The sequence below is a fragment of the Lynx canadensis genome, chromosome C2 (genome assembly GCF_007474595.2).
Source record: "Lynx canadensis isolate LIC74 chromosome C2, mLynCan4.pri.v2, whole genome shotgun sequence".
NCBI classification, from domain to species: Eukaryota; Metazoa; Chordata; class Mammalia; order Carnivora; family Felidae; genus Lynx; species Lynx canadensis.
The window spans coordinates 7081943-7097950 of record NC_044311.2 but is presented as its reverse complement, the minus strand read 5'-3'; positions in this window follow the sequence as shown (position 1 = coordinate 7097950).

Sequence of the window (16008 nt, the reverse complement as noted above, 5' to 3'; positions counted from 1 at the left end):
TATGAAAGAGGGAACAGAGAAGCATCCATCACCAGGTCTCAGAAATACTGCAACCCTCAGCAACCTGCTAAAGATAGCCCAGGCCAGGAACTCTGTACCCAGATCTGGGGGCCCTCCATACTCTGAGTACAGAGGATAATTCAGGCTTCTTCAGTGAGCAGCCATCCAAACGATCAGATTCTTCATGTTGGGAAAACCAGTTTGACCTGTATTCCTCAGGAACTTCTCCTTGGAGGTAGCAATGCAGGAAAATTCTCCATAAGCCCCCCTCACTGAAACCCTTCAAACCAGATATGCTTGATATGTCCCTCCTGGTAAGCAGGACCCTAAGAGTGTTAATCAGGGCTAGGCCTAGGGTGAGGCCAGGAGGCACCTGGGGCCCTGGCATGACTCTGAGAGTGAGAACCTCCTTAAATTGCACATCCTGGGTGTTTTGCTTGCCCTACTCCATCGCCAACCCTGGTTCTCATACCAGCTCTGCCACTGACAGACCACGTGGACCAGGACAAATCCCTTGACCTCTCTGGGCCTCAGTTTACTCATCTAAGGAGCTGAAATGCTGAACTGAAATCAGTGTTTCTCAAAAATGATCCACGAACCCAAATTGATCCTTAATTTTCAGATTCACAAGACCTTTACCAAATGTCCTCACTTCTTAAAATCTATAAATTGATTTTAAAACACACACACACAAGCCTTCCTTATGAGAACTTAATGTATGACTATGCTCAGTGTCCCCCATATGACTAATCCTTCTTAAAGAAACTGCTTCATATTATCTACAGCCCTGTAGGGGTGTCCCCAGGAAACTAGTCTAACAATATGAGCATTGTAGAGACCTTATAGTCAATAATGGTGTGCAGTCCAGTGGCCAATTCAGACAGATTGAGGCTGGTGGTCATAGGGTACATGTACTAGAAGAAGAAGCTGCTTGTAAGGAGGAGGAGACAGAGAGAAGCAATGATGAGTAAGTCCTGCGGCCCATGAAAGATGACAAACTACTTGGCTCTTGAAAGATAGAGAGGATCCTCAGTTCCTGACTTTCTAGTTCTGGTGCCAACATGATTCATGAGCTGTCCTTGCATTCTCGAGTCAAGTCCTTACACAAACCGCAGCCAGAGGAATTGTGATTAAAGCAGAGGAAAGGACACACTCTTCAACAATATGATTGATTGCTCTGTTTTGGAAAAGATTCCTGCCTCATACTGTAAAGAAAAAATTCCAGAAGAATTAAAAAATAATGTTAAAAAAGAGAATTTTTAAAAAGCATGTTCTCAAACAAGCCCATCTATATGCTGCGTACAAGAGACTCATTTTAACCCTAAAGGCACAGGCAGAGTTGAAAGTAAGGGGGAGAAATACTTATCATGCAAATGGATGTCAAAAAAAAAAAAGCCAGAGTGGGGGCACGTGGGGGGCTCAGTTGGTTAAGCATCCGACTTTGGCTCAGGTCATGATCTCACAGCTCATGAGTTCAAGTCCCATGTCGGGCTCTGTGCTGACAGCTCAGAGCCTGGAGCCTGCTTTGGATTCTGTGTCTCCCTCTCTCTGCCCCTCCCCTGCTCACATTCTGTCTCTCTCTCTGTCTGTCTCTATCTCTCAAAAATAAACAGTAAAAAAAATTTTTTTTTTACAAAGCCAGAGTAACAATACTTGTGTCAGACAAACTTGACTTTAAACCAAAGACTGTAACATGAGAAGAAGGGCACTATATCATAATAATGAGGACAATCCAATAAGATCTACCAACTGTAAATATTTATGCATGCCTCCCCCAAAAGTTGATGTACCCAACATGAAAGCATCCAAATATATAAAAAATTAATAACAAACATAAAGGAACTCATTATTAATAATATAAAAATAGCAGGGGACTTTAACACCCCACTCACAACAATGGACAAATCATCTAACAGAAAATCAACAAGGAAACAATGGCTTTGGATGACACACTGGACCAGATGGACTTAACAGATATATTCAGAATATCCTAAAGCAGCAAAATTCACATTCTTTTCAGATGCACATGAACATTCTCCAAAATAAATCATGCACTGGGTCACAAATCAAGCCTCAACAAATACAAAAAGGGTGAGATCATACCCTGCATGTTTTCTGGCCACAACGCTATGAAACTAGAAGTCAACCACCAGAAAAAAATTTGGAAAGTCCACAAAGACATGGATGCTAAACAACATGCTACTAAAAAATAAATGGCTCAATCAGGTAATCAAAAAAATTAAAAAATACATAGAAACAAATGAAAATGAAAACCCAGTGGTCCAAAACCTTTGGGATGTAGCAGAAGCGGTTGTAAGAGGGAAGTTTGTAGCAATATAGGTCTACCTCAAGAAGCAAGAAAAATTGCAAATAAACAGCTTAGCTTTACACGGAAAGGAGTTAGAAAAAGAAAAACAAATGAAGCCTGAAGCCAGAAGAAGGAAGGAAATAATGAAGATTAGAGCAGAAATAAATGATATAGAAACTAAAAAATCAGTAGAACACATCAATGAAACCAGGAGCTGGTTCTTTAAAAAAAATTAATAAAATTGACAACCCCCTAGCCAGACTTATCAAAAAGAAAAAAGAAAGGACCCAAATAAATAGAATCACAAATGAGAGAGGAGAAAGAACAACCAACCTTACAGAAATGCAAACAACCTGGAAGAAATGGATGAATTCCTAGAAACATATAAACTACCAAAACTGAAAAAGGAAAATAGAAACTTGAACAGACTGATACCCAGCAAAGAAATTGAATCAGTAATCAAAAATCTCCTAACAGAGGCATCTGTGTGCCTCAGTCAGTTGAGTGTCTGACTCTTGACTTTGGCTCAGGCAGGTCATGATCCCAGGATCATGGGATCAAGCGCTGAGCCCACACACAAGGCATAACCTGCTTAAGATTCTCTCGCTCTCTCTCCCTCTCTCTCCCCTGCCTCTCTCCCCAACTCATGCTCTCTCTCTCTCTAAAATAAAATTTTTTTTTAAATCTCCCAAAAAACGAAAATTCACAGGTGAATTCTACCAAACATTTAAAGAAGAGCAAATACCTATTCTTCTCAAACTTTCAAAAAATAGAAATGGGAAGAAAACTCCCAAATTCATTCTCTGAGGCCAGCATTACCTTGATAACAAAACTAGACAAAGACTCCAATAAAAAAGGGAACTATAGGCCAATATCCCTGATAAACATGGATGCAAGAATTGTCAATAAAATACTAGCAAATCAAACCCAACAGTATATGGAAAGAATCACCCACCAAAGTCAAGTGGGATTTATTCCCGGGTTGCCAGGGTGGTTCAATATTTGCAAATCAATCAACACAATACACCACAGTAGTAAAAGAAAGGATAAGAACCATATGATCCTTTCAATAGATGCAGAAAAAGCTTTTGACAAAGTATAACATCCAATCGTGATGAAAACCCTCAGCCAAGTAAGGTTAGAGGGAACATACCTCAACATCATAAAAAAGGCCATTTATGAAAAAACCCACAGCTAATATCATCTTCAGTGGGGAAATGGTGAGGAGCAAAACAGGGATGGCCACCCTCACCACGGTTATTTAACACAGAATTGCAAGTCCTAGCCTCAGCAGACAACAAAAAGAAATAAAAGGCATCCAAATTGGCAAGAAAGAAGTCAAACTTTCATTATTTTTGGATGATACAATACCCTATGTAGAAAAACTTGAAAGGCTCCACCAAAAAATTGCTAGAATTGAGACACGGAGTTGCAGGGTACGAAATCAATGTACAGAAATCTGTTGCATTTCTATACACCAATAATGAAGCAGCAGAAAGAGAAATCAAGAAATCAATCCCATTTACAATGACACCGAAACCCATAAGATACCTAGGAATAAACCTAACCGAAGAGGTAAAAGATCTGTACTCTGAAAACTTTAAAACATCGATGAAAGAAATTGAAGATGATGCAAAGAAATGGAAAAACATTCCATGCTCATGGATTGGGGGAACATATACTGTCAAATTGTCCATACTCCCCAAAGCAATCTACACATTTAATGCAATCCCTATCGAAACACCGCCAACATTTTTCACAGAGCTAGAACAAACAATCCTAAAAATGTATATTCCTTCCTTTCCTCCTTTCTATATAATTTAGTCTTCTCTTCCCTTCCCTTCCTTCTCCTTCTGTTGAGGTGATATTGACCACAGAGGTAGCAGCAGAGGGGCTTGGGAGCCAAGGAGGTGGCCAACGTGGTACAGATATTACTTACAAAGAGACTAAGTATATAAATAACCATATTGAAGAAAGTGAGAGACAGCTTCCTTGCTGATAGAGAAAAGATTTACAGATAAGGAAAGGAGAAAGGCTAAAAATGATCTTGAGGTATTAGATTAGAATTGGAGATACCAATGCAAACTCATGGGCCTTTAAGATGATAGATAGATAGATAGATAGATAGATGTAGAAATACTTATAGTGGTGTGTAAGGTACACACACACATGTATGTGTATATGCCTATATGTTCCCACTCTGTACACTGAGAAGGCCTATAATTGATGATCTCCTAGAATCATAAGCATCCAAGTATCCGGATTTCAGTTTCCAAATACTCTTCACTCCAGGACTTCTTGGAGAAACAGTGGATTCCAAGTCTTAGGTGGGGAATTCATAAGATGAGCTTGGAAAACTTTCTTGTGAGAAAGCAAAGAGTAACGAAAAAAAAATTATGGATACATATCCAAAGGACATAGAAGCTGATTCTGACGAGGCTCCCTTGCCGTCCAAATCTGGAATGATTTGATATAAAAATAATGATACTGATGAGTTAAATCCATTGAATAAAATAAGAATCCACGATCCTACACTGATATAAATAAGCGAAGGAAAAGGGAAATCTCTTCCTTATAGTAGAATTGACAACTGATAAATGCAGTAGGAATGATGGTAACAGAAAATGGCCACTTGACAACCACCGACCACATGGGTGATTAATTCAGGCAAGAACCATCAATGGGTATCAATCAAATGAATGGAGGTTTAGTGAGATGAGGATATTGGCATAGTTTGAGAGCATCTTTTCACAAAATACTTCTCAATCACAAAGAGGGAAACGATGATGCAATGTGGAGAAACCTAGCAGACACCAAACTGACCAGGGGATCAAGATTAATGTCACTAGCGGTAGAACAGGTCAATGTCAGGAGCCTCCTGATGTGATGCAGCGGGAAGGGAACGGCATCACTTCTGTATATTCCTCCCAAGAATGCATGTCTGAGTCCTGTCCTGAGGAGACCAGGTCGAGCTACATCGTGCAGATTGAAAGGTTGGTAGTCTTTAAAAGTGCAAGGTTGTGAGGACAGGGAGAGACAAAGGAACTGTTCTAGATTAAAGAAGACAAAGACATGTGATTATCAAGTGAAAAGCATGAACCAAACAGGAAAGAGACAGTGTTGAATAGTGGGTGAAATTTGAATGGTCCTTGAATAGGACGTCAGTGTTGTCTCAATGCTGATTTCTGATTTCCGAGTTGGAGGCTTGTGTGTCCTTGGTTTGGGAAGAGGTGCACTGAAGATTCCGGGAGTTCAGGGCATTGTGTTACAAAGATACATATTTTTATAACTTCTATGTTTTGTATTTGAAATAATATGTAAGCGAATTATATGTGTATGACATTTATTTATCATGAGTATCCCCAAAGACAGATTATGTAATTTTGTCTTTCAGTCCTACTATAATTTTGTTTTTCAATTTAACAAATATTTCTAATTACCTAGAAATCTTACTTACAACTTTTTCCATAACCATCTGCCTTGTTTTCGAAACAGAATATGTTCTCAATTCTTCCTTCGGTTCTGGACAGTGCCAATGGCCACATGCCGCAAGTACCTGACTATCGACTTGCTCAAAATGGAACTCTCCATCTTTGCCTTTAAGCCTGTGGATCCCGCAGTCTCAGAGGCCACTGAAAACAACCACTTTCTCTCTGAGTGGTGTGGGAAGCCACTGAAAGGTTTTGAGAAGAGAAGTGAGACGACAAAATTTGCTTCTCAGTAGAATCACCCTATTTGCATGGAGAATAGACTATAGGGGTGCTATTGAAGAAGCAGAGCCCAGGTAGAAGTAGAATGAAAAATTATCCCGGCTTGCCCTGGGGCTGAGGGGGTTTCTTGAGACTGAACTTGCAATGAGAAAATCAGAAAAGTACCCGACAAACTAGAAAGAAGTGGTTATTCTAGTTAGGATGTTATTCCAGAAGGTCCAGGTGTCTTCTAGGTAATATGGCCCAGGGGGAGGAGATTACAAGACGTCAGGTTCTGGATATAAAATGGGTATAGTATATAATGTATAATGTATAATGCATGAGATGTGTTGTGTGAGAAGAGAGGATTCTCATGTTCTTAGGTAGAGTACTAGGAGACCTGATTACCATTTTCTTCTAGAGGAGGGGGGACTATGGGAGGAGCCATTTGGGAGGAGAGACGATGAGATCGGGAGCTCAGTGTTGGACTTGCTAAGCATGAGGTGTCTATTTGACATCTAAAAGCATATGTTAAATAGGCAGTTAAATGCACAAGTCTTGAGATTAGAGAAGTTAGGGCTGTAGATATTGTATATAAATGGTCTTTACAAAGAAGTTTAAGGAGCTCCTGGGTGGCTCAGTTGGTTAAGTCTCCAACTTCAGCTCAGGTCATGATCTCACAGTTTGTGAGTTCAAGCCCCACACTGGGCTCTGTGCTGACAGCCCAGAGCCTGGAGCCTGCTTCAGATTCTGGGTCGCCCTCTCTTTCTGCCCCTCCCCTGTTCATGCCCTGTCTCTCAAAAATAAATAAATGTTAAAAAAAAAAAAAAAAAGAAGAAGAAGAAGTTAATGAAGAGTGTAGATAAGAGTTCAAGGACTTAGTCCTGGAGATTCCAATGTTAAGAGAGGATAAACCAGCAACAGAGAGAGAGGAGGTTCTGCCAGTGAGGTCGGAGGTCAACTGGGAGGATGTGGAGTGCTGGAAGCCAAGTGAAGACAGTGTTCAAAGGAGTGATTGCCTGAGCCCAACGTCAGATGGGACCTGAAGATCAACCAATGGATTTAGTTATAAGGACACCATTGTCGGGGCACCTGGGTGGCTCAGTTGGTTAAACATCTGACTCTTGGTTTCAGCTCAGGACGTGATCTTGCAGTCTGTGAGTTGGAGCCCCGCGTCAAGCTTCCAGCTGACAGTGCAGAGCCTGCTTGGGATTCTCTCTCTCTCTCTCTCTCTCTCTCTCTCCCCCTCTCTCTCTGCCCTTCCCTTTCTCATGCCCCCCCCCTTCTCAAAATAACTAAATAAACTTTAAAAATAAGTGTAAGGACACCATTGTTGATCTCAACAAGATTTATTTTGGTAGAATGATGGGGGCAAAATCTTTGATTAAAGAGAGAATGGGAGATAAGGAATCAGAGGCAACTAGTTTAGACAAGTTTTTCGAGTTTCCCTGCAAAGGGAAGATGAAAGAAAGGCAGTAGCTAGACGAGGGTTGTGGAGGATCGTTTGTTGTGTTTTAATATGTGGAAACACCTGCATGTTTGCATGCTGATGGGAATGATACTGTAGAGAGAGAGAAACCAGGAGGCAGGAGAGAGGGAGACAGTGGTGAATCTACGTCCCTACGATGAAGAGAAGGGATGGGATCTAGGGCATGGGGAAGCAGCTGGGCTCAACTGAGAGCAGGGACAATTACTCCATAGTAAGAGAAAGGCAGAGGGCAGGCACCGGACCAGGTAATTGGGTAGATGCAGTGTTGGGAGTTCATGGGAATTCTCTCCTGACTCTTCTAATTCTTAGGGAAATCAAGGTAATCATTTGCGGATGAGGATTTGGGAGGCCACACTGGAGGTCTGAAAAGAGAGGCAAAGTTATAAAATCATTGTCTAGAGGAAGAAAGTGAATAGAATAAGGAAAAGAAGGACAGTTACTGAATCGCACACTGGGCCACTTGAGCTTTGGATAGTCATGAACTTAGGAAGCAGACAGCAGTTTAAAATTTCTGGTTTCCCGAATTATATCTGTTTTTTGTTTTTGTTTTTGTTTGTTTTTTGTTTTGTTCATCTTGGTCCTTCCTCAGTTTGTTGATTTTACACAGATGTCTGGCAGCTGGTGGTTACCCACTCATGGCTGGAATGAAGGGCTAGGTTAATTCATGTAGGTAGCTGGAGATACAGTCTTCATCAGATGGAAAGACCCTCCAAGTGCTGAATAGACCAAATGGAAGACCCACAACCAGACACAAATGGTCAGGTTTCAGAACTAGGAATTCAGACGCAATCTAAAAAGCTTCTGGAATGAAACTATATATTGTAACAGCAGTAAATGTCACCTGCAAAGGAGTATCAGACTCATCAGTAACCTTGGGGCCTAGAAGCCAAACCCCAAGCCTTCAAAATTCTAGAATTCTAGACCCAGCTCAACTACCAACACAACGTGAGGGTAGCATAAACACACCTGTCATAGTACTTGGGATGTATGCCAACAAAATAAGGGAAAAAACGAAGCAAGAAAAGGGCAAGAAATAATGAGTCCATCTCAGGAGAGAGATGAAAGGAAATTCTAGGAGAGAGGTTTACTTTTAATTTTTTTTTTTCAACGTTTATTTATTTTTTGGGGGGGGACAGAGAGAGACAGAGCATGAACGGGGGAGGGGCAGAGAGAGAGGGAGACACAGAATCGGAAACAGGCTCCAGGCTCTGAGCCATCAGCCCAGAGCCTGACGCGGGGCTCGAACTCACGGACCGCGAGATCGTGACCTGGCTGAAGTCGGACGCTTAACCAACTGCGCCACCCAGGCGCCCCGAGAGAGGTTTACTTTTAATTACCCCTGGTTGAATACTTCACCTTAGATTTGAACATCTGCCTTGTGCATTGATCATTCTTACAACTGTTAAAAAGCAGAAGAAATAATAGACCCAAAGCTAGAGTCATTTGCCCACAGGACAACAAACCAAGACTTAATTGTAGTTTCAACCTCTCCCAGCAGTGGAATTTTAAACCAATCAGTCTGGCATTTCCTGGTTAACATTAGTGAGGTCATCTGCCCGGTAAGACCTCTGCCTTCCCCTAAGGGAGGGTAACCCTGCCTGAAATAATCCCTTTTTTCTTTTTCTTTCGCTAATAACCTCCTTATCTTGCCCTCCTTCCTATAAAAGCCTTGCACTTTGTACAGCTCCTCGGAGAGCTTATTTATCAGGTGGGATACTGCTGTATTCATGGACTGTTGGATAAAGCTGATGAGGTCTCAGGGTTACTCAGTTGAATTTTTTTTTCGGGGGAGAAAGTGATTTAATACCCACCAAACCCCCACCCTCAAGTAATCACATTCTGTGTTTTCACTGTTCCTTCCGATTCTGAATCCTTCGGGTTTTTTTCCTCTTATGAGAGGAATGTTAAAGTGGACTTCAGGTCATTAAACATGAAAAACAAAAAAAAAGTTGGCCAAGGGCTCATTACTTGTTTGCCTTACTTTTTTATGTGTTTTATTTTGAGAGAGAGAGAGAACATTGAGCGTGAGCTCAAGGCAGAGCTCGAACCCATGATCCGTGAGATCACGACCTGAGCCAAAGTCAGACACATAACCGACTGAGCCCCCCAGGCGCTGTCTTACATTTTTTACTGCCACGAAACTGTCCATATTTCCATGCTCCCCTTAAAACATATACTCACTGCCACTCAGAAAGTGAAGGATATAAACAAGGATCTATCACCTGATGCAATGAACAGATTCTGTGAAGTGCCTTCTGTTTTCCGGCTTGAAGTTTATCACGTTTGGACCTCCGACATTCCCCTCTCCTAGATTATAGCAAAGATCTGCTTATGTAGTTTATTTTTAAAATGTGCCATTGCCTGTACATTCACAAGACTTTTAAAAACAAAACCATAGAAAACATTTAATGTATCGGGGCCTCTGGGGGACATGGGATGTACCACTGGCGTATTCCAACTGAACCATTAATTGCCTCATCAGCATGAACTGGTTTGTGTTCGTGACCAGTATGAACTGGTTTGTGTTCGTGAGGAATCGGCTGTTGAGAAATGAGTTCCTTTCGTGTATCTACAAAAGCTTTCTTCGCTCCCTTAACTTTTTCATCGTTCACAGTGTTTATCTTCTCAAGATGTCTGGTAACTGGCTTGGCTTTGCTTTTAGTCTTAAAGGGTTTTTTGTCTGCCTATATGAAACGCATCCTTCACTTCTGCCCCTTCGCTTGTTCTCGGCCATTGTCTTCCATACCCTCAAGCAGCAATTCAAGCTCCGGGTGACCCTGAATTTTTGTTCTTTGACAGATCTGATAACAGCGACAAGACCTGAGGGGGACTGCCGGCAGAGTTTGGGGGTCACTGAGAAACGCAGACATGGGCCCCTTCAAGGCCTTTGAGTTCGCCATCTTTCTCGCCATTTCTGGGGGTTGTGGTGGGTAAGCTCCTCTCAGTTCTGAGCTCTGCCATCCACGTCAAGGTCCCGATGGAACTGGCTTTCCCTTGTAGGGCACATTGAGCTGGCAGAGGGTTCTTCCCGGTGCCAAGGGAGCGGGCACACAGCTCCGCCCAGAACCAAGCTCCTAGCCTTTCAGATCTCAATCCCCAGGTTTCTGAGTGGAAAATTCCAGCGCTCGCCAATTAAGAATGGTTTGAGGCTCTGGTGGGAGTTAGTCTGGGTCCAACTGAAGAACTGGACTGGGTCCAGCAGGAGACCTCAGGTGAACAAAACTTGTTTAAGCAGGGTTCCTTATATCTGAAGACTTAAGCGTGCGTGCCACCCTCTGACACTTGGGCTTACTTTGTGTTCGGGAACTACAGTCCCGGAAGCTGCAGTTATCTGGCAAAATGGCAAAATTTTACTGAAAGTAATGTAGTGTTGCGGCGGCCATGATGGGCTACATTCCAGTTAAACACGATCGCTCATTGAAGAAACGCACAAGGTGATCCCACGTTGAATAAACCAAATGGGATAGCTACTTTAACTGGTCCGCAGAAACTTGGCTTGAAGATCCCAAAATAGCTTCACTAAAAGACTCATTACAGAAGGCTAATGAAAAAGTTGCAAGAGGTATCTAAAACGCAAGGTGCTGGGACTGGCCTGGTTCCTACTGCCCCCCAGGCCCTCCCTGAGTGCTCACATTTTACTAATTCTTTGTCTGAACCGCCTTCCTCCGCCCCTCCCGTTACCTTTTCAAGAGATTAGACCGCTACCTTTTCAAGTAGAATTGCCCAACATCACTGACAAACCCGCCCAGGTTTCATCATCATTCTTTGGTCAAAGACTGAACTCCAGGGCCAAGGTTACAGAATTTGCTCTACCTATGGAGGAAACTCAAAAGATTTTGCTCCCGGGGCGCCTGGGTGGGTGGCTCAGTCGGTTAAGCGACCGACTCTCGATTTCCGCTCAGGTCGCGATCTCACAGTTCATGGGTTCAAGCCCCGCATCAGGGTCTGTGCTAACAGTGTGGAGCCTGCTTGGGATTCTCTCTCCCTCTCTCTCTCTCTCTGTCCCTCCCTTGCTTTTGCTCTCCCCCCCCAAAATAAATAAGTAAATATTTTTTTTAAAAAAGTTTTTTGAAAAGTTTAGAGTCGTTATCCAGTCCTGTGGCCCCGGGCGGCCAGATCTTTGTCAGCTTGTGCACTTGGTGGCAGGAGCTGGGGAAGCCCAGATGGGTCCAGGAAGCAGATGGCAAAACCCCACGAGTGATTAATGAGAGATCCTCAACCAGAAAGGGCCGGCCAAATAGAAACTGGAGTTTTACAAGCCATTCCTAGAGGCTTTCCTGCTCACCCCGATTGGTCTATTATACAAACATGCAGACAAAATAAAGAAATCTGTGGCAGATTTTAAAGCGTGTTCGGAAGGCCTTTTTCTACGGCATTTGGGGCTCCGTGCAATAAATAAACTCACCCGGCCTGCCCTAGCCGCTCTTCCTGTAAATGGATTATCTCCTGAAATCAGTGCTTGCAAATAAGGTGGGAAACCACTGCCTGACTGAGTTCAAGACCACCACAGCTGAGCGTTTTGAAAGGACCCTGGGCAAGATCACAAGCAAAAATCCACCAATAGCTACAACAGCATCAAGGCCAAAATCTCAAAATAATACCTGGGGCCTCCCCCGTTGCCTCTACCCCACCCCCCACCCCACCCTGCTCCCTTGCCAGCCAGGGGTCCATCATCAGAAAAAAATGCTGGTCCAAAGAATAATGCCTCAGTTACAAAACAATGACTGGGATTCTGGAAAAGAGACTGTCCTCGAAGGTCCTCTGTAAATTCTTCTCAAATGTCCTCACGTCTACCTTCAAAGGAAGGACCCCGTATGTGCTTCACCCACAGGTGACCGGCTCTGAGGGGATCTCCGGGAAACTATTACCAATGACTCCCCTAAACAGCCGAGGGGAACCTAAAATTAAAATTAATGGGCTGCCTTGTCAAATTCTTTTTTTTTTTTATTTTTTTTTTTAACGTTTATTTTATTTTTGAGACAGAGAGAGACAGAGCATGAACGGGGCAGGGTCAGAGAGAGGGAGGCACAGAATCGGAAAAAGGCTCCAGGCTCTGAGCCGTCAGCACAGAGCCCGACGCGGGGCTCGAACTCACGGACCGCGAGATCATGACCTGAGCCGAAGTCGGACGCTTAACCGACTGAGCCTCCCAGGCGCCCCTGCCTTGTCAAATTCTACTGAGCTATGCTTTCTAATTTAAACCCCACCCTTATAAAACAACAAATCCCTCAGAGTGAAAAGGAAGTTTCCATGGTGGGGGTATCTCACAAAGTTCAGAGAGATTTTGTATCACAACCAGTACAAATGGCTCTGGGACCTTTCACTCCACTGCGGTGCAGTCCCGGTCCCCAGGCAGAGATCTTCTGTCTAAATTAAAAGGGCTAATGTGTTTTGCCTCCCATGGAGACCTCGCCTTATAATTCCTGACCAATTTGAACCCGATCTTTTATGTTCCTCACGGTCTGTCCTTGACACAGAAGAGGAAGAATTCCAACAAAACTCCCCTAATTTAATTGAGGTGCCCAAAAATCTGTGACGTATCTCTTCTTCTTCTTTTTTTTTTTTTTTTGTTGTTTACATGTTTATTTATTTTTGAGAGACAGAGAGAGAGAGACAGAGTGTAAGCAGGGGAGGGACAGACAGAGAGGGAGACACAGAATCCGAAGCAGGCTCCAGGCTCTGAGCGGTCAGCACAGAGCCCGACGCGGGGCTCGAACTCACAGACCGTGAGATCATGGCCTGAGCCAGAGTCGGACGCTTAACCGACTGAGCCACCCAGGCGCCCCCCAGAATTACATTTTCATGAGACAGATTAATAAGAGAAAAAAAGCCCAGAGTTTTATTATACGCCCACGGAGGCCCAGTAATGAATTTGAGACCCAAAGAAATAACTAAGGCAGACAGTTTTCATACATTTTAGACAAAGAGACAATAAACTTGTGAGGAATTGACAGGATAAAGAAAACAGGTGTTTGGCTGTTAGTTAGTAGGGAATTCCAAGCAGAAGTTAGGCTGAGGTGGTAGGTTAAGAAAAAAAAGTAACAAGATTTGTTTCTACAGTTTTCTCAGCTTTCAAGTTCCCGTCTCTGAGGATAAGGATGCCTTTTTACTTCTTAGCACAGGGAGGGTAATTTTTACATAAGAGACTTGTTTCCTGCTTTTCAGAGGACAGAGGAGGGTCTGAGTGTTCTTGCACCGGCTGTTTCTTAAGTAACTTTTATTTTAAATAATCCATATGCCAGGGGCGCCTGGGCGGCTCAGTCGGTTAAGCGTCCGACTTCAGCCAGGTCACGATCTCGCGGTCCGGGAGTTCGAGCCCCGTGTCAGGCTCTGGGCTGATGGCTCAGAGCCTGGAGCCTGTTTCCGATTCTGTGTCTCCCTCTCTCTCTGCCCCTCCCCCGCTCATGCTCTGTCTCTCTCTGTCCCAAAAATAAATAAACGTTGAAAAAAAAAATTAAAAAAAAATTTTTTTAATATTTTTTTTACTATTTTACATTTTTCTCATTTACTATTTTACATTTTTTTAATTTTATTTTTTATTTTTTAAAATTTACATCCAAAGGGGCGCCTGGGTGGCACAGTCGGTTAAGCGTCCGACTTCAGCCAGGTCACGATCTCGCGGTCTGTGAGTTCGAGCCCCAAGTCGGGCTCTGGGCTGATGGCTCAGAGCCTGGAGCCTGTTTCCGATTCTGTGTCTCCCTCTCTCTCTGCCCCTCCCCCGTTCATGCTCTGTCTCTCTCTGTCCCAAAAATAAATAAACGTTGAAAAAAATATTTAAAAAAAAAAGTTTTTTAATCTTTATTTATTTTTGAGAGAGAGAGAGAGACAGAGTACGAGCAGGGGAGAAACACAGAGAGAGGGAGACACAGAATTCAAAGCAGGTTCCAGGCTCCGAGCTGTCAGCACAGAGCCCGACGCGGGGCTAGAACTCACGAAACTGTGAGATCATGACGGGAGCAGAAATTGGACACTTAACCGACTGAACCACCCAGGTGCCCCCATGAGCAGGCTTTTAAAAGGCTAAAACAAGCGGTGTCTGGGTGGTGTAGTCGGTTGAGTGTCCAACTCTGGATCTCAGCTCAGGTCATGATCTCAGAGTTCGTGAGTTCGAGCCCTGCATCAGGTTCTGTACTGATGGTGTGGAGCCTGTGTGGGATTCTGTTTCTCCTTCTCTCTGCCCCTCCCCAACTTGTGTGGGTGCGTGCTCTCTCTCAGTAAATAAATAAACTTTTAAAAAAGCAAATAAAATAAAATAAAATGAAATGAAAGGTTACAATAAGCTTTGCAAGCACCACCTGCTTTCAAGCTACCGGAGGGTTCAAAACCTTTTCCTTTCCTTGTGCACGAAAGGGACAGTCACGCCCTGAACCTTAGCCAACGACATTTATTTGCAAACTTCACACACGGTCTGAAGTCTTCAAAGTTAAGAAGGGGGCCACAAGGACACCATCTTCTTGCTTCTGTTCTCTTACATTCTGAAGCTGTTGTCCTCACAATTGAGGCTCCTCTAGAAGGACGAAACCTGAGCACTGGGAAAACGCCCGGGCTGACTTCTCTGCAAAAGCACGAGCTACACACTCTGTAAAGCTTGCGGCACAGGTGCAGGAAGTCCGTTCTGCCTCCGCAGAAAAATGACCCCTCTTTCCCAGACTCTTGCCACCCCGATGTCCTTGTAACATGGCAACAGTCCTCTCCGGAACCAGAGAAATTAAGTTGGGAAACAGCAGCTGCACGTTAGATGAACAGTTGGGGCTTTGGGAGACCCAAGGTGGCTGCGTGGTTCTTCCCGGCTCCCTGGGAAGACCCCATTTTTTGGTTTTTGGATTCATTCGCCCCCTCTAGTGCATTTAAGAGGACTCAACTTAGGCATAGGCATCGGTGGGGATACTTCTACACAATGGCAGACATGGTCTATCGGCAACGTCTGGCCTGTCAGGTCCATGATTCTGGAAAAACTGTTTTTTGTCTCCAGGGGCCACAGACCTTTTCCCACTGAACCCCTGCAGCCAGACCCCATTCACTCACCACTCAGAGTGGGTTATCGATACGTTCTTGTTACTGTCTGTTGTTTTCCCGACGGCTTGAAGACTTCCCCTGCCCTCACGCTGGGAGAAAAGCCGTTGGAGGATGAGGTTCCCGCTTGGGGTGTACCTTTGCCAACCTGAGAGCAAAGAGCCACCGTCAGAGGCAAATGAGTGCTTCTTTGGGATCAAAGAACTGAAGTTCAAGAAGCACAGATTTTGGCAATTGTCAGAAAAGTGTGCCATCTGTGGGATAAAAGCAACCGGTCAGCAAGGGTCTGACTCTTGCTTTTGGCCCGGGTTGTGATCTTACGGTTCATGCGTGAGTCCGAGCTTTTCATCAGGCTCCTCACTGACAGCGTGGAGCCTGCTTGGGATTCTCTCTCCCTCTTTCTCTCTGCCCCTCCCCTGCCCACTCATGTACTCTCTCTCTCTCATTCTCTCTCTCAAGAATAAGTAAATAAACTTAAACAAAAAGAGAGAGAGAGCCAGCTGCAGCGA